Below are 24534 nucleotides of genomic sequence, written 5' to 3' on the forward strand. Positions count from 1 at the left end.
TTCTAAACAAATACGGTGCGCCCTATCCCCTCAAACCTACTGAGTTCTGTTGACAGTCAGCTACGCTAGTATATGCAGTATCTGTTTCCTTTGATAACGTTAATTAATATTAAAGAAAAATTACCTAACGTTTTATTCCTTGGCTTAAAGAAGAAAGTGTCAATGCAAAGTTGTAGATCGCCTCGAAAAACGGCTAGCTACGTGCAGTGGTTAGGGCGCTCGACTTCTGTTCCCAAGGATGCGGGATGGAATCCCGACCGCGGCGGCCGCTTTTCGATGGAGGCGAAACGCAATGAGCCCGTGTGATGTGCGAAGTTAGTGCACGTTGCTGGTCGAAATTTCCGCAGCCCTCCACTACAACGTTCCTCAGAGCCTGCGTTACTTTGGGACGCTAAACGCCATAAAGCAAATCAAACTAAATGTGGTGCAGGCTGACATGCAACTTGCAGCGTCACGTGCGCCGGCTGGTTGACCCGTACATATTTGTAAAGTACATACACATTTAAGACCTTGCGTTTATTGAAGGCAGGATCGGGTTTTTATTGCGAAAGCAATACTACTCGCACTTTCAAGCCTTCGCGTGACCCGGCCGCAGTTAAGTCTTGCCCACCTGACGCTGTGACGTCACACCCCATGTGACACACGGGCTGGCAGGAGCTGCCAACTTGGGTCTCTTGTTTCACATGGGACGGTTATGTCAGAATCAGCCTGCTAAGACCATGGCATTCACGTTACCCCTATAGGCCACTAAGGCACGTTCATACGGGTTGGTTAAAGCGGGGCTTTATATGTGGGCTGAGGAAGAAGAAAAAAAGAAGAAGAAGAACGCGCGGTAACCCGCAGCTAATGTTTTCGCTCAATATTTGGTTCAGCAGCGTTGAACCCTTGTAATTTTTTTTTAAGAGGCTGCCTATGCCACATTCTAGATATGCATCCTGTGCTCCCGCAATCGTTCGTTAACGCTTCCTCCCGTCTTTCATAGCATAGCTGGAATGACAATGGCATATTATACAGCATGCGGGGAGTGTCACTGACCAACTTACATCTATAGCAATTTAAGGCACTCTTGATTTACTTTCCTGAGATTCACGAGTTTGGGGAGGAGAAGGATTGCTCCCCCCCCCCCCCTGCTATCCCCCCACCCCTGTTCAAAACTCTTGATACTTGAGAGAAACTTTGTGTTATGAAATAACGGCAGCTTTGTCATTCCCTTCATCAGACTCTGCTGTTTCGCGTGGTTAAAGCCCTCCTGCTTTCGTCAAGGATAGATTCGGCCCCCTTCTCGACCAGTCGTTTTTGGATGAACAGCTTTCTCCAACCTTTTCACTTGTGAGCAGAAGCCGCCTCCAACGAGGTTTTGCACACGATCTGCTTTTTAGGGTGGTTCATAGACGAGACCTAACACATCATTTGACGATCCTCTAGCGCGAGGATGAAAATAAATTAAGATTCTGTAGTTGCAGCGCAGCGTACTGCCGACAAGCATGCAGACCGAGATAGGAATGTTTTCACACCCAATAACCTTAATTTGCGACCAACAGGGGGTTCCGCGGTCAGTGCCAACAGTTATAATTCCAGGCGGAACATGCCGAGAACGTTAGCGGCAGTCACATGCAGTTGTGGGTTTTCAATTTCAAAGCATCGTGGCAGGCACTTGTACATTCCTGTTTCGCTCCGGAGTCGGCCAATCCACAGGGCTCATGCCCTACCTGACTTTTATTATTGAAAATAATGTAACGTACTTGTAAATTACTATTCCCAGGTGACTACACAAGGCATCACAACACTTCCACCTCTGATGATCAAGCAGCGTTACACTCAGTATTTGCTAAAATACAGGCCTGATGTTCTACGTGACAGACTGTTATCAAAGTAAAAAATAACAATAATAAACACGTAGCGATAATTGTAACTTGGAGAAAAGAGCCTCATAACTATCAAATACCATGGGAGAGTGTAGAGCACACTTTGTACGAAACAATAACGATTCTTCTGCATATATATATATAGATATATATATTTGAACCAACATTTTGGTTCATGGCCCCTTTTCCCAAGCATTTCACCCCAGAAGAGCCGAGCACCAGGCCGGGGGAAATCCTGTACCCATTGGAAACCGGTGGGTACCCGGCGGGTACTGGGGGATCGAACCCCGTACCTCACCGAATGCGAGGCGGAATGCTCTATCACAAGGCCACCGCTTCGGTTAAAGGGGCCACATAATGGGCTGTTGCCGCGCAAGGCGGACTTATTGTTGTCCGATGGCGGAACGAATCACTGCCACATCGGCGCAACTATTTGGGCCGTGACCCCTTTTCCCAAGCATTTCACCCCAGAAGAGCCGAGCACCAGGCCGGGGGACAGCTTGTACCCATTTTATAACCGGTGGGTACCCGGCGGCACCAGGGATCGAACACGGTACCTCCCGAATGCGAGGCGGATGCTGTACCACAAGGCCACCGCTCAATAAATATATATATATATATATATATATATATATATATATATATATATATATATATATATATATATATATATATATATATATAATATATATATATATATATATATATATATATATTTATATATATATATTATATATATATATATATATATATATATATATATAAGCAGATAAATGAAAGGGAAATGAGGGTGCTCGTTATAATACATGAAGGAAAGAAGCCAACAGTCGACAAGGCCAAGGGGAAAGCATTGGGGATAGTACTTTATGTCTTTTTCTTTTTAATTTTTACTTCGTTAATCACATAAATTAGTAATGTAATCTGTTTAGGGGAAAGATAAATAAACACAAAGTAGAAATAAAAACAACGTGCGATGGTGGGAACCGAACCACGACCTCCGAATATCGCGTCCGGTGCTCTTCCAACTAAGCTACATCGGCCGCTGTCCCCCCTCCTACTTTCTTGGATATTAACGTTGTCTGTATACGAACCTTGAGAATGTTCACCAGCGCCACCCTCAACCACAGCGGTGGACGTGGAACGTCCTTTGTTACCGCCAGCGCCACGTAGAACGTGATATATATATATATATATATATATATATATATATATATATATATATATATATATATATATATATATACATATAGTATATATATATATATATATATATATATATATATATTATATATATATATATATATATATATATATATATATATATATATATATATATATATATATATATATATATATATATATATATATATATATATATATATATATATATATATGGGAGCCTGTGCGTCGTTGATGATGTCTGCCTGGTGCCTGTGTAAAAAAAAAATATAATACACGGGAGTGCGGTGTCATTCTTTAGCAGTAGCTTTAAAAACCTTGGAGAGCACTCCAGAACCTGCAGAGGAGAACTGCGAAAGCCTGGGCGTTGCTGCTGCTATTGCGACACTGGACGCATTGACATCATTTTTTTGCTTTCTGTTTTGTCACGCCGCTTGATGGATTCGCTCGACACTACGCTCGCGGACCTCGCCCGCAGACACCCAGATGGCGTATGTATATGGCGTATTTACCTATAAATTAAATGGAGGGGTGGTGCAGATTGGATTTCATAAAGACGACGATGTTTAGTGCCCAGCGCGAGAGTGTGGCAGTTGGAACGTGTTGAAGATGGCGATGTTTACTGCAGAGCTCGAAAGAGCATTGTAATTTTAAACCAGGCTTGATCGGCTGCGGCCATAGTATAGGCGAGATAGTACAATACAACAGACGCACTAAAAACCAAAACTATTCGACGCTAAAAAATGCAGTATGGTATAGTGTTCTTGTGCATTGGCCACGAAAGCAGATCTGTTCGTTCTGGTGTGGTTCGAAATCCGGTAGAAGCAGTGTTTTGTCTTTTATTGCGAAAGCAATCTACACTAGGTCTAACTGCTCGTCGCTGTTTGCTGTGTCCGTGTCCGTGTCCGTGGAAGAAGAAGAAGAAAAATACGCTCGGTCACCCGCATCTAATGCTTTCGCTCAATATTCGGTTCAGCAGCGTTGAACCCTTCTAATTTTTTCTTAACATGCAGACACGCTCTGCTGATATACAGAGACAGGCTCTCTCTACACACTGTGGTGATGACACTCATGGGACAAGGAAGAATTTCGCCTTAATATAAATAGAAACTTATTAAGTGGGATGCGCGACCAACTGCTTTTTTAAAGTCCAGGCATGCGCTTTCAGTTTGCTTATGGCTATCTAGGGCAGATGCAAAGTTGTGGATTGTTTTATGCGTTACAGTAGATAGTCATCAGCGGAAACAGGTTCTGGCGTTAATAATGTGATGCTGCTCAATAGGAACTGATTTATATTTAGATATTCAGGCGCCTTGGCGCATGATGGGTTTTCTTGGTGACATGGCTTAAGCCAAGGCGGTGTTACTGATGACTTAAACTTTGTAGCAGGTTTCGGATGTGAGCCATGAGGACTCTATTCGAGAATTTTTTGTGAGCTCTTACTACTCCGCTTTTCTAGCCGGTATCACACTTGAAGCGAGCCGCCCGCCTACTTTCAGCGTCGTAGAAGATCCGCCCCCCCAAAAAACAACTAGACCTATTTTGAGAATCAGGTAGCCATATTTTTCGAGTACGAACGGGAGATCCCAGTTTGGTTGCAACGGAGAAGGAAGTGATTGAGTGCGAAGTAGTTGACTGTAAGGAACAGAAATGGTACTTGTAAGGGCTCATGTCATTTTCCATGCAATCTTACCGATAAGAGGTTTTACGAACGCCGACTATATGCGGCTTTATTGCTCGTACTGGCCACAACAAAAATCCTCTCCTCGGTCGTGATCTTGCTTCTCATGACGGGATTCCTCTATCCTTGTACATTTGCCATTTGCTTCCAATGACCTTTATAATTGCGTTCCTGCGGAGTGGAAAGGGTGGGAAAATTTATAGCAGTGATGTAAATGGGGCTAACAATTGTGCGCGATATTTGCGTTTGTTGTGAAGGTGAAGCACAAGAATATGAGAGATACCTTTGTTCTGCAGTGGATTAGTCTGGTTGATGATGATGATGATGATGATGATGATGATGATGATGATATTGTTTAAACAGCGTGAGAATAGCAGTAGGCCGTTTTGCGCTGAAAAGTAGACGAGTTAGTTTGTAGAGATCTGTGTAACAATGCAAAAAAAAAAACGGCTACATAGAGATTGAGGCTGTACACTCAGCGTGTGGTGACTTTTAGCCGTGCTCCGCCGCTGAAATGTGCTCGCGACTCCTTTCTAACAAAAACGCGCATACATCCCAGGCTTAATGCGGAGCATATGAACGCTTATGTAAGTGTAGTCGTTCGAACGGCCTTTACCAGCCATGTTTCCAAGGAAGAGAGAAGGCATCAGCCGGCAGTCCCATGGAATTGTTGTTTGCGTCGAAAAGAGCGGTTCTTTATCGTTTGCGGACGGTCTGCCGCGCGCTGCGTCCACCGACGTCATCCTCGCAATCCGAGCGATATGGGATTCTACGGCCTCGTAGCTCGAAATAGGGCCGCACTCGGCCAAATTGGGGACGACGATGGAGAACGGGCGGCCATGGCGTTGCTCCGCAGCCATGCCCGATAACAAGGCCAATTCTCTTGGCCGAGAGAGAGAACACGCCTCCGCAAGAGATACGGCTGGAGACGCGAACGTGCTTCCGCGAAAGAGGAAGGAGAAATAGTTCCATCATGGCAGCGCGTGCGTGGTACATGGAAACTGGCTCCGCAGTATATGCTCCCGAGATTACAAAATTCTTCCAAAATTTGCACAACAAGGGCACGCAGTTACATGTGTTTTGTTGTAGAGCGAAGTTTGCGAAGCGGGGAAGCAGTCACTTTGGGGTCCAGAGTAGCTTCTCGGTCCGCAGGTCCAGCGCTCTGGCGGCTCTGGTGTGAAAACTTTCAGATGATTCTGGGCACCTAAGTAGAGTTTTCCGACACGGCTGTCAAAGCAGAAGGACGGTCTAGTTGATCTCTAGAGGACTAATGGGAATGATATCAGCAAGAAAACATGAGATAGAGCAGGAAGCTCGCTGCGTTTCTTCGCATGTGCATCATTAATTGTCTTCATTTTGTCCCGCAGTCTTTTAAAACGGTCGAATCGTGTATATTAGCATTACCGAAGTGCAGTTACATCCTCGTAGTTTTTCTTATTATAAAACAAGCATGGTAGACGTAATACCGTTTTCCAACAATCTACTTGCCAAGAAAAATAAAAGGGGGGGGGGGGGGGGGAGAGTGTGACATACAAAATATCCCGTACGAATATTGCACTCAACAGTTTTCATGGCCGACACAGGTTTGTGTCCCTGCTATTTCTTTTCGCCTTATCAATGCACTTCAGACGGGCTAATGAGATAAATGTCCTAATATAGTGGTCTATATAGACATAAGGTAATGATTTTTTTCCACTAATCGCCGTCTTTTAACACAATATACAGGACATGTTCTTTCAGAGAAACAACTAGAACTTCTTGAAGTGACACAGTAAGAGTTACAGGCATGTTGAGCAGCAACTGAATCCGGTGCTCAGTAGCGATTCGTTTCTTCATCCATCTTTCTGCATATAATTCTGCTATTCTAGCTACCGCTTGTGACGACAGTACTGGCAGCCAGCTCGCTATGTCATTCGCTTGGTTTGCCACTGCAGGGGAGGCCTTACCTAGAATGCAATCGCGCACTCGCCCAACCACCCTTCGAGGAATGAGCATTAGTTCACGACCGCCTCTCCTATGGGGAACAGAACAGCCCACCTCAAGTTCTAGCATCAGGGCCCTTGATCCTTGTTTTGCGACGCGGCCAGTATCATTAGCAAGCTGCCGTAGTTATGCGTCTCTAGACAGAGGAGGCATCTGGGGGCCATTGGTAGCACGTTACAAACAAGACGTCGCGGCACCATAAGCGGCAGGGGGGGCGGCTACTGAGGAGGTCGACACGGGTTAGTGCGCTCGGATTTTGTGCGAAACATACAATTCTAATTGAAGTGAATACCCTGCGTTGACCGTGCGGCAGCTTCACACAGAGTCCTAACTAGCTCGAGTGGAGCTGGGTCACATACCCCGTAACCAGCGGAGCTAGCTTGCAAATGCGTGGGCGCGCGCTGCGTTCCAATGAGCTTACGCGGTACATGTGGTACATGTCGCCACTGCCGATCACATGCAACGGGACCTGAAAAGTGCAGAGTCTGCATAGGATAAGGGAACAGCATTAGCGGCGGCGGCTTCGAGGCGGATGAGATCGTATATATAGTCGACGTCCGCTCACGTAGACTACATAAGGGCGCATAACGAATGCCAGACGTGGCCAGACATGTATATGCAAAGGGCCACATAAAAAATAATGTATCTATAGTCAAGAGCCGCGAAAGAGGGGAGCGCAGCAATTCCTTCAATTTCTTACTTCAAAGCTGGTGGTCACGTCGAATGTCAGTCTAGCACCGAATGCTCATGTACCTCTGCATTGTAGTTTGCCTCGAATGCTATAGCCCGGAGCAGCTCGACTAGGTGTTCGTCTGTAAGATAGTCCATTGTTTTCACTTTCCACTTTCATTATTGAGAAGAATGCCTCGCAGCAGGTGTATCGAGACATAAAATTGGTGTAAAGAGCGTAAGATACGTATTTAAAGGCAGAAGTATCGAGAAGGGGAGTACAGATGGCACAGAATCATGAATCGCACTTGGACCCACGAGTTAGTCGTACCTTAGCCACCCGTACTCTGTGCCATCGTTTCGACACACTTATGATGATTAAGTGTCCACTAAGTCGTTTTCACTCGTGGACTGCAAGGTTTATCTTTTTTTTTTATCTTTACGCAAGAATCCGCACTGAGATAAGTAGAGTGCGGTCGAATTTCAGCAGCATTAGGCTCGCAAATTGACGACAGTCGCTTGCGAAGGAAAAAGAAAGCGAGACACACACCTGATGCACGTTCGGTCGATGGAGTGAGGCGGGGAATCTGAGGAGTAGGATGCGTTAAGGGGGGTGGAGCGAAGCGAGGGAGAAGCTCTGGGCACCTCTGCGGTATGCCCAAGAATGCCCGGATCGCCCTGCGGTGTCGGCTGGCACGTAGGAGCCACACTGTTTCTTGTATTATTGGAACGCGCTGCGAACATCGAGCGGACAGAGGTCGTTCATTGCGCAGTGCGCTGGCTGGTTGGTGAGAAAGAGAACCTGAGATAAAAAGATGATGATGATGATGATGATGATGAAAACATTTATTGACATTGGCTTAGATTAAGGGAAGGCTGGTCGGTCCCCTAGTCTGGGACACCGTTGGTAAAAGCCGCTGCCCGCGCTCTGTCGACGAGGGCTCGTTGTTCCTCGAGGTCCGAGCTGGACAGGGCCGCCTCCCTGCCTTCCCACGTTGGCTGATTTACTATATCAATACTGGTATTTTGTTGACAAGGCCATACTATATGGTATACGTTTGCCTTCTGGCCACAAAATTTGCACTGCGCCAAAAAGAATTCGGGCTCAATGGCGTGAAGTGTTGCTGGATTATTAAATGGCATAGTTAGTAACCTTCGAAGGTGACACTCTCCAGATTTACTAAGACCCTTAGCGGGCTTCAGTAATGTCTTCCTTTCAAGGCGCAAATGCTGTAATATTTCTAAATATGTTGTTAACGGAGAGGGGGAGCCTAAATCAGCAAGGGAGGACGTAGAAGGATTCCGGGGAAGAAAAGCTCGGGCCGAAGCGTGTGCGCGCTCGTTTCCTTCAGCTCCCTGGTTACCTGGTACTCATGTTAGCTCCTTCTGTGCAGCTGAAGTCCTACATTGACTCAGAATTTTGCAGGCTAGCGGCTTGATTCTGGCACGCATATAGTTTCTATAAGCTGCCTGGGAATCTAACTATGTATTTCGATGCGGAGTGCGTTGCGGCTAGGGCTATCGCCACTTCCTCCATAGCCTGCCTATCCCCGTTACGAACTGAAAGCCCGTCCACGACCTGCATTTGGTGCACCACTGATAATGTTGATATCCCCGCTACAGGACCCGCAGCGTCCACGAAGAAGGCTCCTCCTTCTCTTGAATAAGATTCGTTCACCTTCTTGCTTCTCGCCACTCGTCTAACATGATGATGCTCCGGGTGCATGTTTTTGGGGAGCGTGAGCGTAAGGAATTTGCTCTTCGACTCTTGAGGTATATCTTGTCTCCCAGCCACTTGTCGTGGAAAGCAAATGTCCAAATTTTCTAAGACCCTGCGTCCAGTCTTGGTCGTGGCCAGTCGCATTACCTGGCTTGTAAGATGGGCGCTAATCAGTTCATCGGCCGTATCGTGCACCCCCAGTTGTAGCAGACGCTGCGTAGATGCTTTCATGGGTACCCCGAGCGCCTTCTTATAAGCAGTTCGAATGATTTAGATCGGTTTTCCTCATACGAGATAAAAAAGAGAAAAAGTAACCGAAAACGAGGATTTTCTCGCGAGCGAGCCGCATAATGTATACATGTCAGTGATAGGCATATATTAATCAATAAGAAAAAGTGGGATCAACATGATGTTTTCTCGCTGCACCCCACTGCGCATTATTCTAGCGCTGTCACTCCTACGTTATTTTCGTGCTGTCGTTGCTTCGCTCTTGTTTGATCTTCATTTGGATCCTCAGGCGTCGCACCCTGTCCTAAGCAGACAGCTTTCTCCAGCCTGTCGTGGAGGGCTTCGTGTGCACGCGGGCAATCCTGGCGGTTATTTGGCGATACAGAAACGCTTCTTTCGACGTCGTGGGCAGCCACAACAGCGCGAGAAGCACTAAAGGACGAGACTCACGCCTGAAACTATGCAGATTCATTTGTCAGCTTTTCGGCGAGACCTGTTTGCCACCGGATTCCATCTCACAAAGCGAATTACTGGCCGAAGTGTTGCATTGAAACTAACGGTCCGGTGCCTTTCCAAAATAGTACTGGTATGACTGTTGACAATTTCTTGACAGTTTTAGAGTTTTATTTGTGCTCGACCAGCATTACCTTTAAAGATAAAGAGTATATCCAGAAGAATGGAATCTGTATCGGGTCGTGCGTCGCTCCAGTGTTGTGCAATATTTATCTCGCTGCTGGTCAGGGCTTTCTCACAGGTGCGTGCTGCAAGTGATGGGCTTAGTGTTTTTAAATTTGTGGACGATTTTTTCATTGTTTTGAAAAGAACAGACACCGTCGACCTATCCAAAAATCGTGGGGGATATAATTACTAATTTCAGACAACTCGCCAAGGGACTTGATTTTACTAACTTGCTAGGGAGAACAATTTGCAATTTTTGGAACTTGAAATAACTCTTAGGGACGATGGCTTTCGCTGGAAGTACCAATCACGCGCAATGAAAGGGCTGATTCCAATTGATTCAAAGCACTCAAATACCGTCAAACGTGCCGTGGCTTTCATGTGCCTTGAGTTGGCACTCAGAAAATCCTGCTGCCACCAAGCGCAAGATAGCATTGAAGGTCAGGTCATGAAGCTAAAGCATGCAGGCTTTCCTTCGTCTATGGTTAGCACTGTTGCGGAAGGTTTGCTAAAGACGTTAAAACTTGAAAGAAAAAGGAAAGACATAATGGTGGCTGAACCTACTAGGAAAGTAATACCTGTGGTCATCCCTTATCAGCATAAAGTGGCGCATAATCTTAAGCGCGTGGCAAAAAAGTACAACGTGCCTGTGGTTTTTTCCGCCGCTCGGAAACTTTCTTCCTTGTGTCGGTTGGTGTCAAGCGACTATGACAACAACGGGGATTGCTCTATTAAGCATCGTAATCGGTTTGTGAAGTGCGAAAAAGGGGTAGTGTACAGTAGTATTCCTTCGAAATGTGGGAAGGTTTACATTGGACAGTCCGGCCGTTGTATCAACGACCGACTACGAGAGTATAATTTGTCATTACGTACCGGTACTGGCTCTCGCCTACCGGCTCACATTACCGAATGTGGAAAAGAAAAATTGCTTAAGTGCGATGCGAGTCTCCAAGGAACTAGCGTCTTGTGTAGAAGCTTTGACACGCTTGCGCGGGAGCTGGTCGAGACATATGAAATCAAGAGATGTGGGAGTGATATTGTCAGTATGACATCCGTGGCAATTTAAAATAAAGAGATTGTTTTTCTTGATATGTAACGAGATGAGATTCCAGTGCCTTTTTGGTATGAATTCTTGCCCGTGCTTCTGATTTCATCGTGTCTCAATCTTTTAGTATTTAAGGCGTCCTCGTTGTTCCGAATAAATCAGTTGCAAGTAGCGCCCTGTCCCGTCTCTCTTGTCTGATTGTGGTGTCTCTGTTACGCTTATATAAGTTTACGAGCATGAACCAACTAGCCCCGCAACGCATTTTAAGTAGAAGAAGAAGAACGCTCGGTCACCCGCAGCTAATGCTTTCGCTTCATATTCGGCTCAGTAGCGTTGAACCCTTCTAATTTTTAAGGCGAAAGCCTTTAATGCCTGATACTGTCGTCCGCAAATATGTCCGCTTTTCGGGTGCATGCCTTATATGGGCATATGCCAATAACTATTGAAATTGAATCGATACTTAATAAATAGCAATTGGATGATATCGGAACATGATTTAAGGCATTTTCAAAATAATTTCATAATAATTTAGGCTAATAATAAAATAGTTAAGCAGATGCCCATAGGAGCCCATGCATTTGGAGGTCATCGTAACTATCACTAACCATTACTTTCTAGTTAAGGGGTGTTTAAATAACACTAACCAGACATTAACTAGTACTCAGAAAGTGCAAGTCAAGGTTAACTATCACTAACCAATAGTAATGGTTAGACGTTTCGAGACGCCCATAGCCGGGTGACGTCATCGGCCGTGACATCACATCCGGTCATGACTGGTGATGACTTCACCTGGAGATTCACGCATATACGAAGCTGACCCCGCCGGGCGTTAGATCCAGGCGTCCGTGCGGCGCCTTTCATTTGGTGATTCTTCGAACGCCGCACCACAGAGCATATATAGAAATAGACGCAGTACAGCAGGCATCAGCGGCGTTTCAAATTGGTTGACAGCAAAGAAACGGCGCAATATCTGTCACAATTCTAGTCAATCACAAACGGTCTCGCAGTCAATGCCTAAGCAGCGCCGCGGGGAAGGCTTCCGCCTTGAAGCACTTTAGTAAGCCAAAGTGCCACTGAATTTTTTTCCTTCATAATTCTGCCCCCCCCCCCCCCCCCCCCCTCCTTTAAGAGGCCCCGGGAGGTCAAGTCAACGACAATTTTGATTGACTGATATAATCCTTTATTTAGAGGCAATTCCCTTACCTACATTCTCGGCTTTTCACAGGCTCACGAGCAACGGGGCCATCGTTCCGGTGCTACCAGTGCCGAGTGGCGAACAACGAGGACTGCCACGAGGCCTACCTCAAGACGTGCCCCAGTGATCAGGCGTACGATGTCTGCATGACCATGGTGGTTAAGAACGGTAAGCGAAGCGAGAGTATCAGGGCTCTTCTACGTATAGCGCACGACAGTGAACTATGAGTAGTTGTACAGTTGTGACAGTTATTGACAGTCATGACAGTTGAATAGTTCTGAGTTGGATAGTCAGTCCAACATGCAACACACGCATATTTGACTTTCAAGTGCCTCCCACTGGCGATTCAAGCTTGCTGTGACCGTCGCATTCTGCCTTTGGTGAACTCCACGCCTTTGCCTAAACAAATAACCGTAAACAGCACCCACTTCTACGAGTGGTAACAGTGGCTTATGCCGGCGACCTTCTTAACTGTTGAATATGAAGAATTGTGCTATTTGCTGTAATGACCGACCAGCGCTCGTGCGTTTACCAATCACGGAGCACTCCTGAGAAAAAAAATGTTTGACGTGATAGCGTTAAAGACTCCGTTCTTCAGAAAAATCCGGCCTATAGGCGTTGTAAGCGAGAAATCCCGGGCATTGCTCTGGCAGGTGACATGGCCGAACACTGACTGGTCGGCAGGCTGTGTGACGTCACGAGAACACATGATATCAAAAGATGGAAAGAGCTGCCAACTCAGGTCGCTCATTTTAAGTGGGAGAAGCCTTCCAGTGATCTTGGATGCAGAGTCAGCCACGTTACTCTATAGGCAACGCATGCATGTCCATATGACGTGGTTAAATCGGGGCCTTATGGCTATGTCGGGTGGTCGCTAACGACCAGCAGCTAGATAATGTGATAGCTTAGGAATGCATGCTAAAACATAATATGCGAGCTGTTATAGGCACTAGTTAAGGATTTGGTAAGTCAGCGAGCAGAGTGTACGCGGACGAGGAACTGCAAGGGGAGTCGCGGACGAGAGCCATTAACGCTATCGCGTCATGCCAATAAAGGCGAAGCTTAAGTGTGCGCCATATCTTCTTTCCTTTTTAGATAGGTTGGTGAACCTGCTCCCGTATGGGCTACGCTTACCGATATACTATAACGCCTCGTTTGAGGCAGCCTGCATCTGAGCGTGAACCGCCATACTATAGACACTGCCTTCATCTTTATCGCCACGCCGGCTCGTAGCTGAGGTCACCAAAGGATCGCCGCTGAGATAAAATTCCCCTGTTCTCGCTGCGAAAAAATTTAAAAATGGGGGAATTTCAGTGCACAGAGGATAATTTCTTAGCCCACATGCCAACACATGTTTATTGTTCGGGTTTCCCCACGTGTTCATTTTGCCACAAAGGTTGGGAATTCGTCGTCATCGCTGGTAGCTGGATATTACGCATGATATAGACACCCAGTTTGTTGTGGAGTGTATAAAACACTTCACTAAGCGGCACAGCTTGAGCAATATCATGACTATGATCGCGGTAGAGTTTCGGATTCTGAAAGCACACGTCATAGAATGTGCAGATACGTAGGTTAATTTATCCAAGTTAATAGACATGCTTTCACCGTGACCACAAAAGAAACAAAGAGCGAAAAATCATAAAGTAAAAAAAAGTGTTCAAGATATCAGACACCATTAGCAGACCGCGTACCGTATTGCCGTCTGCGTTACCGGAGTATTGTGAGCCCTCCCGCAGCCAGTGAGCACGCCCTTGATTAGTCCCACGCGTGGCAGCTCGCCTTGAGAACGCCAGATGGCGCTAGTTGCCCATCAGCTATAGGTGCATCCCCCCTCTTAGTGGGAAAGATCTCGGTACTTCGGTAACGCAGACGGCAACACGGTACGCGGTCTGCTAAAGGTGTGTTTTAACTGGTAAAGCTTTTCACTGTCAAACAAAAAGTATTTCTTGGTGCTAATAACTGATCGCCGCTGAACATGACCCCTCGGGGCACGAAGAAGAATCATAATATGCAGGCGTATTGGTCAAGACAATAGGTGCTCTAAGTTTACATTTATATCTCCGCTTTGGTCCGGTGACCTGCGGAGCTTCAACCGGCGATATTTGGCGATCACAGCCGCGGACCAACGATAAAGACAATAGCAGTTTGGTGAACATGGCGCCGCATGACACATTAAACTATGCGTTACCGGTAGGCGCCACTCGTGCACGCCTTTCTAACGCTCTAGACAGCCGCACTGGCGATACATGAATACTGGCGTTTGCACAATTTCATGTTTTGTGGGGCTGCAAAAGGAAAAGCAGGCAAAAGAACAACAACAAAAAAGAGGCCAGTGAGAGCTGCATGTCCTGTTTAAGATAAGTGTGTAAATCCTGCTAGCTGTAGATTTCCATTTTCATCAAAGGAAGAACATGGGGAACAAGCAGAACAGAAGGTGCTGTGTGCGTTCGTTGCGTCTACGTAGTTCTGATTTTCGACTGTGCGCCCGTGCCATGAGAAAGTGTCTGAAAAGCCGCGAAGGGAAAAAGAGATCCGCGTTTTCACCTCCTACTAATCACCGCTTTCTCGTGGTGCTGAGTTTGTTTTTTGACGCCCGGGTATCGTGCGTCCTTGCGCGCGTTCGATCATAATATGAAGCGTCTGTGCCCTTTGCAGCCCAGCAGGGTTTCTTCATCGAGAAGAAGTGCGCCCTGGGGCCCTGCAACCTGCGCGACGAGAAGCAGAGCCAGGGCCTGGGCCTGGACACCTGCGACCGCTCCAAGGACTCGTACAGCTGTTTTGAGTGCTGCAAAGGCGACGGCTGCAACACGAACGCCGCCAGTCGCCGCTCGCCGCTGCTTTGGCCTCTGATGCCGCTGCTGATGCTGCTGCTGACCGGCCGGAGGGCGTGAGCTCATGGCGCCGCTGCCGAGCCTCCCCCGAGTGCGCCTCTCTTTTCCCACACCCACCGCTCGCGTCTGCCACTGCCTTGGCCGTCGGAGGCCGATGGGCGGGCGACGGGCCCTCTGCACACCGCCGCGCGACGTCCTGAACGGTACAAATCACGCCGGGAGCTACCCCCCCCCCCCCCTCCTCCTTCCCCAACCTGCGAAAAAATCCCGGGCGCGAGGCCGGCGGATGGAGCCTGCAGCCAGAGGCATCTTCGATCTGTGAACAAAGGATCCGTGCCGTGATCGATACACACGCTGCGGCATACACGAAACACACACGCGCGCCCCACTATATGGACTCAAACATACACAGAATCCCTTCCCACCCCATTCCGCCTCGGCTTACGGCGAATACCGACAAGGTGGCTTCGTCGAAAGACGACAAAACGTTCGTGGCCGAGGTAAGAGACGGTTTGATTGGTTCACAAAAAAGACCTCGGTCCATCTACACTTCTCGTTTATGTTGTTGGGACGCGTTAGTAGAGACGTTACGCCTGGCTTATTCGTTGTACACCACGCCTTGACAGCTGGGATTTCGCTGGCCCAAGCTTCGAACAGCGCCTCCCGCTGCGAGCGTGCAAACAACGTCGGGGCCGAAGCTGTGGCTCTTCGATTTTCATTCAGGAAAAGGTGAAATAATTCAGAGTCATCTGGTCGCGCTGCATTTTGAATCCGGTATCACCGGCGCACCTGCGCATTACATATACGAACGGCTTGAGACGTGTCTCGTACCGTGACAGGGTGCTTACTGGATATATCTGGCCCTGCAATGACGGGAGATAGCAGTATCTCTTTATATGTTACGTCAAGTGCCGTGAGCATCCTTGTACTCTTGTGCGCACGCGTGAGTGTTCTTGTATACGCTTCCCACAAGGCCACCAACGAACAATATTAAGTACAGCGTGGGAGCCAAGACGACAAAAAGAAAATACCTAGACGGCAGTATAGATGAATTGGTCGAAAGAAACGAGACTGTATAGTTACTCGTATAATTAAACAATGATCAATGTTTCAGCAAAAGTCACTGCAGTGACCAGGCTACGCTTTGAAAATGGTTGGTCAGCGGCAGTGTTTTTGAAATAACTAAGATCGCCAAAGGAGCTGGGGTCACTGATCATAACTCACACTCGCACGCACAGGAAAAGAAAGGCTGCAAGCAAAACTGTGTGGTTCGAGATTGATTATATTGGCGTAGCAAAGAATCACACATTTTGCCAAAACAACAGCAAAAAATGTCCTGTGTTTGTGTTCTCTCATATACCACCACGAATAATCCATCTAGCGCTAATTTGTGATTAAAAATGTGACACAGTCGCATTTTAACTGAGGGCCATGATGCGAGGTCAAACGCTCGTATGAACCTTTCCGCTGAACTCAGTTGGGTAACGTGCGTTAACGAATTCTAAATCGCCGTTTCCTCTTAAATACCCTGATAGAGCGTAGCGTCATGCTACCAAACGTCTGTGGGGAATTGTATTAATGCGTAAGTACACCTCCCTCGTCATAAATTGAAGTAATCGTTTATCGCTCTATCACTCACGAATACCTCACTCCCACTGTTAGAGTATTGAGACAGCGCTTGCAATACGTCGCAAGGAATTTGCTGCCACAGTTTCCATAGTTCGGCCACAGATCGAGCGGCCGTGGTACGACTCGCGTTGGCAACGCCACCGACGGCTTATCTAGCCGGAGAAGCGGTGAACTGCAGCTTGTCTGCGAGAAACCTTCCTTTCGGCACCGAAACACACGGTGTTCATATTTTGCCTGACGTATACAGTTTATACACGAGCGTATCTTAAACGACGCGAGAACACGTCGAGCACAGGCACGGTACGTCTCCAGCAAATATGCACGATCTGCAAGGTCTACCGAAGCGGTCACTTGAGGTCAGCATGAACGCACGATGCCGTAGCCATCAAGCCACTCGAAGCGCGTCGACAGCGTAACGTTAACTTGTCCTCCTCTATTTCTTTTTCTATCGGGCAATGTAAGATACGCCGCCTTTCGGGAGAAGAGCGGCCGCCACTCTGGTAGCCCCATGCGTAATGGATCCCTCTCCTCGTGCATAATATATAGGGAAACAGTTACATCCGCGTCTGCTCCCTGTGTGTGCTGTGATCACGAAACACGAGAGCAGACGAGTTTCGCTGCGAGTTCGTGGTCGCGCGTTTCGCTTTATATAGCAGGAGCTTTTTACGATCATTTCACAGCCGTTTCGGTGTTGTCTAGTGAGCGTCTTTCGATTCCTTCCCCATCGCGGTCAAATCCCCCGGTGCTCGTCGGCGATCATGTGCTGTGCGAAGGAGCGCGCCACTGCATGGCCTCTCTCACCATTCAACGGTTGTGCTGCAACCCCGTTCTGGTATCGCGGCCCCCAACCCAGACACCCCACCCACGCCACTTGCAGCAAGCGTGCACAGCGGTGCGCGCCATGTGTTCCAAAGCTCCGGCCAACCGAGGGCTGCCTCCATGCGGAGCCTCCTCGTCTCACTGGGCTTGTCTGCGCGCTGTCTGCCGGTGCCTCCCGGGACCTGCTTGCGCGAGCAGTCAAAAACGCCTCGGCGTGATCACCGTCGCTTGAGCGTTTACGGCCGGTCAAGATCCGCAGGTTCGTTTAGACTTGAACAAAGCATCATGGCCGCTCAAAAACACTCGAACGCCATTTTCTACTTAGGGTAATCCACAATTAGTTCCTGCGTTTCGCTTAATTAAGAGGAGTGGCAAAGCTTACGAGTGACGTCTAGAAGGGATGAAAATTGCTACTGTCACGCTTGGTGCCGGACAACTGTAGCGGCCATTATCTAAGCGAATTAGGCTTGCCGCTGTTCTGTGTTATGTACACGCAATTTCAAGGACAGCCGCCATTAGTTGGTCGGTTTACCATCAAATCCTGGAGTAGTCACGAAACAGTTTTGTGCGTGGGAATTCTTCGATACCGTTCGTAAAGTTTCCTCCTAGTGCAGACGCTGAGAAGAGGCGGACAGGCTTTGCATTGGCACATCTCGCCATTGGTATCCGACCTCAGGTCTGGCCTCGTTCGTGCAACCAGGTCCCGAATTTCCCAGTGCAGTTACTGTGTACATACATCCAAGCTCCAAAGAGTTTGCATCACAAAGTGAAGTAGCAACCTTGCTCATTATTGATACTCACCACTGAATGGTTGCGTACACATGCTATTGTACTGTTTTCCTTGCGTTACTGTTCAGTTTCTGACAAAGTAGCTTTTTTTTTCATACTTATTTTCAGTGCCGACATGTGTATCGTTTCTTGCATAATGCCAGATGTTAACAAATGGAAATTATTTCTGTTGCTGCTCGCATTACATGGGCTTTGCTCGGAGCAATCCTACACAGATTGCTCAGTAAAGTGATGCACCGGAAGACCGATGTGCCATTTGTCGCAAAAGTCTGCATACCAACGCAGTCATGGGTGTCAGTCTACACGGTGTTTCGGCAGTCGCACCACTTACATATACAGATAGCGATGGGGGTCTAGCTCACGCCAGCAAATCAGCGGACATGCGTCAAGCGACGCGCCATCTCCTGCCTCAACGACGCGCTCGTTGGCCTGTATACATTTTGCGTTAAACTTACGCCAGGGTTGTACTGCTTAATTGCTGTAGGAGCGCTACGTGGTGGTGCTGCGGTCTCTGTGGCGGCATGGGCACCTGCGCAGTGTACTGCGTTTAGTGCTTTTTCACACTCGATTTGACAGCCAAGGAGCAGTAGAGGCTAAAGTTATGTATAGTTTTCGCGAAGGTAGTTTTGTGCTTGTCAGCAGAGACAATGGCTCATTTCAAAACACTGCGTGCAACGACCCATTCCATTGGTTAGCGCCAGTTTTTCAGCAGCTGCGTTCATTGTCCGCTGGCTACTGCTTTCATTGCCATCGGAATGTTATGCGAAGTCTTTGTGTTCCTTGTGGTCAACGGGAGGAGCGTCGGAACAAAGGGGGACGGGAAAAGTGTCCACTGTTAGTTTACACCTGGGAAATGTCATTTGTACAATGTTCGCTGTAAATAGCTCCTTCTGTGTACGTGTGAAAGTCTCTGTATGCGCCGGAACAGCTATCGAACAACTGCGTGTATGTCGCGTCGTAGATGTCGAGTCTCGTAACTTTCGATGCAGTTTCGAACGTATGTATAACATCTTCCACACCGTCTTCTCTCTCCTTTTTGGCATGGCCAACTACTACTCTGCAAGCACAAAGAAATGTGAATATGCACGTGTGGCTTCGAATTTTGACCTCCATGTGTACGCCTGTTGTTTCCCGGCATACTGTCTGCGTATAAATGTCTGTTGTTCCTTATACAGACACCTGGAAATGTAGCGTATTCAGCTTTTGAAAACATGCTAACGCGAGCGCAACTTGTTTGAAAGCTGTAGCGTTTTCGTCTTTGAGGGAGGCTGGGGAGCTCTGCGCTTTCGCGCACTGCTGACCGTGCACACACCGTGGGTCGCACTTTTGCAACTCACGCTCGTGGCGAGAGAGTTGGGAGTGTCGGATGCGTCCGTTTTTTTTTTTTATTTTTTCTCACACCCTATAGGTATACATATATACCAGTCGGCCAAAGTGTGGGTTTAATGAAGAGAGTTAGAAGAAGAAGAAAAAAGAAACAGTCGTCGCCCTGTGAACGCAACGCTAGGATGCCGACATTGTTTATGTACGCTTTAAGGAAGCCCGTAGCAACTACAATGTTTTAGAGCCGATCAAAAGCCTCTGATGGTGGACACTCCCTTTTCCACATCTCTCTCTCTCTCTCTCTCTCTCTCTCTCTCTCTCTCTCTCTCTCTCTCTCTCTCTCTCTCTCTCTCTCTCTCTCTCTCTCTCTCTCTTTTTTCTAAGCTCTTTCGACATATCTTCATAAATTCTGATCAGCGTACGGTATCGCTCAAGGGCATGGGTGGGATTTGCGAACGAGAAGGTGCAAATGACACTGCTGGAAATACCCACTGCGTGCATGCTTGTACATTCGGATCGCTATTTGAACAGCCGGTTCCAGAAATCAACGAGTGAACCTGCATGCTTGTCCTGCTCCTTCGGAGTGTGAGCGCAGCCGAAACAAAATATTTTCATGCGAATTCGATTTTCTTTTTTTTTTCTTTTTTTTTTTGACAGTTATCTTTTCTGCGTGCTGCGACGACTCTTTGCCAAACGATTATTTAGTAACAACAACGTAAAACTTACGGAACGAACAAATTTTGAGCTCTCTTAGATAAGACTCCGTCCTGCCATTGCTTTTTACTCTACTTCACAGACTCCCTCCATTCAAGCGCTCTGTCTCTTGCCTAAAGAAACAACAAGGGCAATATTCTCATGCTGAAGGGACGATTTTGAAGACAAGGCCGGTAAATCCTGTGTGGGTTGACAGGTCGCAGAGCACTACTAGACACAAGCGAAATGATCTTGAATTATTGGCATTCATAGACGCAATGGAAGTGTTGGGATTAAATAGGGAAGGGTGAAAACGGGAAGTTAAGTCACGAGTCACGACAGAGCCTAAATAGAAAAAGAAACTGAAAAACTTAGCCGCTCGTGACTTATCGACGCCTCGTACAAATGGCAGTGATATTAAACTCGATCAGTTGCCTATCAGAGAGACATCAGTTATTCCGAACTATTGTCTCCATTACGGCTACCTCATTATGGATAGCTTTATGACCCTTTGTTACAGTCAGGGCAGAGATTTTTTTTTTTTTTTTTTCGTTTTGCATCAAATATACAGAGATCGAAATTGACAGATATGCTGTCATTCAGGTGTAACAGTAACGGTTTGTCTTCCCTTCATTCACTGCTAATATCTATGCGTCACCCTATCTCTTAAAAATTTCCCAAAGCCGTTTGAAATATGGAGATGAGAGATTAATGAACTTAAATATTAAATGCCTTCTTTTCATTCAGCTCATTTAGGTGGTGCGCAAAATTTTTAGTTCTAATTTTTATAACACATGATTTGTATGAAAATAAACGCATATGGTGATCACCTGATCTTAAACTACCAGTTCTTCGGGATTCAATCGTGCGGAACAAAGCTAGCCAAAAACATTATTTTTTGCTGTAATTAACGCAAGCAGAAATGTATTATAGGATTATCTTCTCCTTTAGTTTAGCTTTTCCAGCCGAAGAAGGCAAAAGGATATAAAAATGTGCACAACAACAGTCCCTTTGATAAACATGTGCAGCAATTTCCGCATGACTGTGAGGAATCTGTGCGTCACATTAACACCCCTCCCTCCACCCTCCCCCCCTTTCGCTATTCTACTTTCCCGCTGCAGAAGAACAAGTTCAATGGGATAGTGCCAGAAGTTTCGCACCGTACTCCTTGACGGCCGTTCTGTTTCTTCCAGTATGTTTAGCGGCTGTGCCTCAAGAAACAAAAACAAATTACACAAACGTGTAAAGCGTACTTTTTATTGCATGCGAAATGCGCTATGAGCAGACGGCGTCTTCTCGTACGCTGTCCACATCCATGCACATGTGCCGGACGTGCGAGAGAAAAAAAAAAAAAAATGTGCGGCATTCTTAAATTATAACGCTCGATTTACTCCGAGCTTTATACTACCATGTAGCTATGACTGATACTGGCCTGCTGTGTTTAATAAAGTCTTTTTCCCAAAACATTTGTCATGTTTTGTACGTGCCATCTTTACGCCGCCCGCTTTGTGCGCGACGGCAAAGGTGAAAGGTTACAACGTCGAGTGATCCGCGCTACGAACTACGTCATTACCACTGCTACGACACAACTAACTGCAAAAAAAGATCAACATAATTTTGTTCGCAAATCTTCTACCGGCGTGAATCGAGAGTTGACACTTCGCTCCGTCTCAGTTTACTTCACCGTCGTCCCACTAGTTACAATTGTATTTCCCGAGGACGACATCACGAAATCTATAGAACAAATGTCCCAGCTATCTCGAACGGAATGGCACAAAGTTACACGGAGGCAGATGTCAACAGCTTATCGTCTTCGGTGAAGCGCGTGCAGTTTAAGTATACTTTTCGATTTGTAAACCTGTAAATGAACATTGGTCCTTCAATAACGAACTTCGGGTACCGCCTCAGGTTGAGATTGGCAGAGTTTTTTTTTTTTTTTTTTTTCCCTGTTTAAAATAAGTGTGGCTTACTGCTTTATGCCCACCAAAAACTTCGCTTAGCCGTTTAGATGCACGTAAATTCTTCTCAAGTTGACCCAACATGCATTGTTCCCAAATCGGCTTGAAAATCGAAACCAAATCTCGCGTACACAAGACGGTCGAAGTCACTGCTTCCAGACGCGGACGGAATAGTCACCTGAAATCAGTGACACCGGCATCGTCCGCAGATGGAAGCTGAGATGGCTTATACGGAATCAGCTCTCATGCAAATGCAGGGTGGCGGAGGACGAAGCGGGTGGAAGAACGAAATCATTGCCCTCCTCGCCCTACGCGCTTCTCTCCAAGTCCAGGGTCCTCCTGGGACACCTTTTGAGGCAACTGTGGGATATTATAATAAACAGTTAAGCACATGTTGATGGGAATGGTTTCATGCATAGCAAAAGTTTTGCTTCCGGAGTTTAATTCCGGAGTAGTTAAGACTGCCATAGAAAATTAATGAAGTGCGTTTTTAAATATTTGTGAACCAAGTGTGGAATATTGCAGGACAGTTTTATGAACACACAACAGGTATGACCTAAGGCTTTGATACGCACCAAAATTCTGCTCTTGACGTGCAAGAATCAAGTACACAGAGTAGGAAGCCAATGGGGTGCTCTTCTTTTTTTTTTTAATAGCAAGAACTGCAAGACTACTTAGGGAATGCCTGCGAATATATTGAATGTTAAGCGTAATCATATATTAGGTAGAAAAATTACGTTTAAAGGCCCAGAATTTGTCAAACATTTCTAGGCATGTATACATACCTCCCAGGAGCAAGGCGTCTGGTTCCGCACCCGACGAACCAGTGGAAATGGGTGGTGGTGGTGAAAAGCCTTTCTTCCACGGTCAACCACACTCATCTGTTCATGCAAAAGCGCCTACCCAATAGAAAAAAAGAGCCGAAAATAGCAACTGAAATTACTGGTTAGAGAGAACGCGCTCAGGTATGGGCGGCACACTTACATCTGTTTAAAAACCCAGGTAGTTCCGAAATTTTAGAAGAATATTACTGTTTCGATCAAACGATAAGTGAATAGTTTTTGAATGAACACTAAAATTAATATGACACTCAGCAAGAGGAATAGATAGATTATTTTTCAGATAAAGTACCAGTGTTTTTTGTTTTTTGTTTTTTCTGTGCAAAAGGTGGCTGCGGTCGGGCGCGTATTTAGGCGATGCCGCCCTGCAAATTGCAGCTCACCCCCATCCCCCGGTTTTGTTACTTGTAAACAACCTTGTTCCGCCGTACGGTGTGGGAAATAAGGAAGGTTGCGGGATAGGCGAATTCTCTCATTATTAAATGTAAAATTACAGGGTTCTTCGACACAGTCCGTGAAAGCAAGTTCAGAAACAGAGCATACTAACATCCAGTGAAGGAAAGATGGAAGAGTTTGGCGGCAGATTTGTTGTGAACGAAGAAATCGAAGGGTCCTGAAGCAGTTTACATTTCTAATGCACTGCCAATTAAGATTATTACAGTTATAAATCAATTCACTTTTAGGTCACGCATGAGTTTTTGAACCAACCAATTAAGATTATTACAGGTATACTTCTGTTCACCTTTAGGCCACGCACGAGTTTTTAACCAACTTGTCCTCATCAGTTTGCATGACGGCACAGGCGTTCCTGATGAACGGATTGGTTTTCAGCTCTTTGGAAAGCACTGCCATTTTTGCTTGCTAATTTTGACCCATCAAAACTTTCAAGTAATGAACGCCAACTTTCAAGCTGGATGAGAGGACGCCGAAAAAAAACTTGGCGTCCACGTCGCAGATGCTGCCTATGCCAATCTCGCCGGGCTCTACAGGGGCACGTTGTGCGAAGGCGCAGCGACGCTGAGCAGCCAGGCTTCGTCAAATGAGGCAGACACATGCGGCTATAACCATCGCCATGCGCCAGTTTGCCTGATTATGCCGCCCTGCAAAAGATAGGATAGAAATGTTTTAACCACAGGAAACAACATGCGCGCTAAGAAGGAGGCAAGGATTAGCAAAAATTAAAAAAAAAATTTAGCTGAGTATATGTTAGCTAAAATTGATCAGCAGTAGCTTCTGGGCAGCACATAATGAGGTGAAAGGCATAACTAGTCAACTAAGAAAAAAACCAAGGGCAGAAAAGCACGAACAGGGATGACAGAGAATCACATGTAAGAATGATGCTTGAAACTTCGCAAGAATAGGGGTAACAAGGTAGGCCCATGTGCAAGATTTCCAGAAAATAGGGGG

At 46.6% G+C, this 24534-nt stretch overlaps 1 pseudogene across 1 annotated transcript in view; it reads left to right on the forward strand.

The window, feature by feature from the left end:
- Positions 1–15202, forward strand: part of LOC146206518 (uncharacterized) — a 74966-nt pseudogene extending 59764 nt beyond the window's left edge. Inside the window, exons 2-3 of the transcript XR_014703267.1 lie at positions 12274–12411; positions 14902–15202. The product of XR_014703267.1 is annotated as an uncharacterized LOC146206518 (transcript). The remainder of the gene's footprint in view (positions 1–12273; positions 12412–14901) is intronic.
- The last annotated feature ends 9332 nt before the right edge of the window (positions 15203–24534 follow it).

This window comes from Amblyomma maculatum, chromosome 1 (assembly GCF_055883805.1).
Source record: "Amblyomma maculatum isolate TAMU_Amacu chromosome 1, ASM5588380v1, whole genome shotgun sequence".
Classification (NCBI taxonomy): domain Eukaryota; kingdom Metazoa; phylum Arthropoda; class Arachnida; order Ixodida; family Ixodidae; genus Amblyomma; species Amblyomma maculatum.